The following is a 2,597-nucleotide window of genomic DNA, read 5'->3' as shown; positions in this document are numbered from 1 at the left end:
TTTACACACCAGAAAATTCTTGGAAAAATTAGTGCCAGTTAGAATGGGGAGGGGATATTTTGAAAGTAACTTGCAGCATGCTAAAATGGTAACGAGGAAATAGTCAGGGGTAGTCATACTGACTTCGAATATGTTGCAAGATAAAGCCCTTATTTAGTTGGCTAATTTCATGGCATTTTGAAAAACACATTACTCAATTAATGGTTTGATTGAGGAAATACTTTGTGAGTATGCATGAATACATACAAAATGCTCTGAATTTTCCATGTTTTCACCAGAAAAAAGGAACAACAGCTTTTCGATGTGTAATGATAACAATCCCATACTGAGACATTAGCTGAAATAAAAGACAAAATTAAAAGCTGACTGCCCCTCGGAGCCAGCGCACTTTATCCTAAGTCACTTGGCTGCCACAGCGATGCAACCGGCGACTATCCGGGGTGACACAAGGCAGCCATTCTGCTGGAATAAAGACGACTTTCATCTCCGGGTTTCTCCAGCTAGAGTAATGCGATGGTGGCCCGTGACAAACGGGCAGATGGTCTGAGTCCAGTTGTAGGATACCCGCGCCAAAACAGGCTCGCAACTTACATGGGAGCCCTTGAAGTTTTGATGGTTTTTTTTCCTAAGTCATGGCTGAGAAACATTAGCAGTGCAGGACGGAAAGGTTGGTTTTCAGCTCCCGGATCCTCCTACACGTTGTGTGGAGAACTAGAAGATTTTGACCTCAAGTCACCTCGTCCTAGTTTCTAATTCACTTTTATGCAGATGAGAGGACAGGGTATCCAAACTAGCCAATACTTTTCATAAATGAAAATTGCAAGATGTACTCATCTGAGTAACCACAATTGGGTTTGCCTGCAGGATCGGGCTTCTTCTGCATGTAGCAGAGAGTGCATCTCTTTTAATTCACAAGAAGTAAAATGAGAAATACGGATAGAAAGGGGATGTGCTAACTCTCATAAAACATTACTTGAAACTGCAGCGTGCAGCCTTCAGACTGAAATGTCATTTCGAATCATGAGTGTCCCTTTAGACAAAAAAAAGCAAGAACTGAAAGGAGAAAAAGAGCAGTTGGTAAAACACTGCCATCGCTTTTTCATAAATTATACCCCAAAATGTTTCACAAAATTGAGGAATGGAGGAAAACAGAAAAGACCTTTTTTATTTTTGTAGCACATTCCTCTGGCAAATGCAGGATAAAGCCTATCATGTGAGAGTTGAGCAGTAAATGAAGGCCTTATGCTTTATTAAAATTCTCCTATTGTCCCAGGAAGGATGAGAGTCAAACCCCACAGTTTCGGCAGTGCTGTAAGTCTTGTAAATAAAGTTAGCAGGCAGGAATCAGCAGGCTGCTTGCGGGGTGGGGGGGGAAGGGGAGGAGAAAATACTCTTTTTGTACACAAAATTTAGGCTGCTGCATTTCAGACCTGACTTCACTGCGCTGTACCAGAGATTAATTGGACCCACACAATTTAGCAAACAGCGTGTGACATCCATCTACCTTTGCTGCTTCAGCATCCTCCCAAAAATATAGAATGCAGGATTTTAAATAGTATGTTAGCCCAGTTTCCTTTCACAAAGTCTTACAGCGAAGTTTAGGAAAATTCCAAAAGTAGCATATTGATTGCCTCTGGGATTTTCCACTTAGCAATTTAATAGAAAATTACACCCTTACCCAATCTGTGAGGTTTCCATAACCTCCCTCATGAATTTAATTTTCCAGAGTCTAATAAATTTTACCATTAGGCATATTTTCTGATATTGCTTCACCATTAAGCCTATTTCCTGATTTTGCTTTTTTCGGAACCGGGTATACTCCCTGTGTGGCGTTTGGACAGCACCTTGCGTGAGAGAATTCAGGTCTGGCTGTGTCTACGCACACAGTTAGGATACAAATCACTATTGTTAATATTCGATTTGCTTTCCTCTTACTAACCGTATTTCATTATTCCAAGTGATAGGGTCAGTCAATATTACTGGAGCCAATGGGATTCTCCTGGGTACTCTGACGAGACCAAGGGAAGATCTGCATTTGCATCTGTTCAAGTAGGCGTATGCAAGCATCACACACTCTTCTCCTTGTCATAACACAGCCTGACTACACTTAAAACACAAGATGATGATCGGGAGCTCTGTTTTCAGTTATTGGTAGTCATAACTGTAAAAGCCTGGGTCTTTCCTCTACAGGCAACAGGCGAAAGCACTCTCGACTGTAAAAAAAAAAAAAAAAAAGGTACACCACAAACTAATTTAGGCAAAAGCGTTCTTGCCTGTAAGAAAAACGCTACAGCAGAAACGAATGTAGCGCAGTAAGTGAACTGGAAGCGTGGCCAAAGGCATCAAGTGGTAAATAAATCAAAGCCCACGTTTCAACTGTCATTGGGCCATCCATGTGGCTACGGTGACCTCCTGGTGACCACCGGAGGGGTCGTCAGATGCCCCAAATCTGGCTCCTCCGGAGGACTCGAGACTCTCTTCTGCTCACGGCGCTGATCCATGTTTAACTCAGGCGGGTGAAACTCGAAGTCTTTCGGCCCGGCCGGCGGTCCACCGCGCTCCTCCGGGCCTCCGTCCGCGACGCGAGCGGCCCCATC

This window comes from Egretta garzetta, unplaced genomic scaffold (assembly GCF_000687185.1).
Source record: "Egretta garzetta isolate BGI_Z169 unplaced genomic scaffold, ASM68718v1 scaffold291, whole genome shotgun sequence".
Taxonomy (NCBI): domain Eukaryota; kingdom Metazoa; phylum Chordata; class Aves; order Pelecaniformes; family Ardeidae; genus Egretta; species Egretta garzetta.
This window is presented reverse-complemented; position numbering follows the sequence as displayed.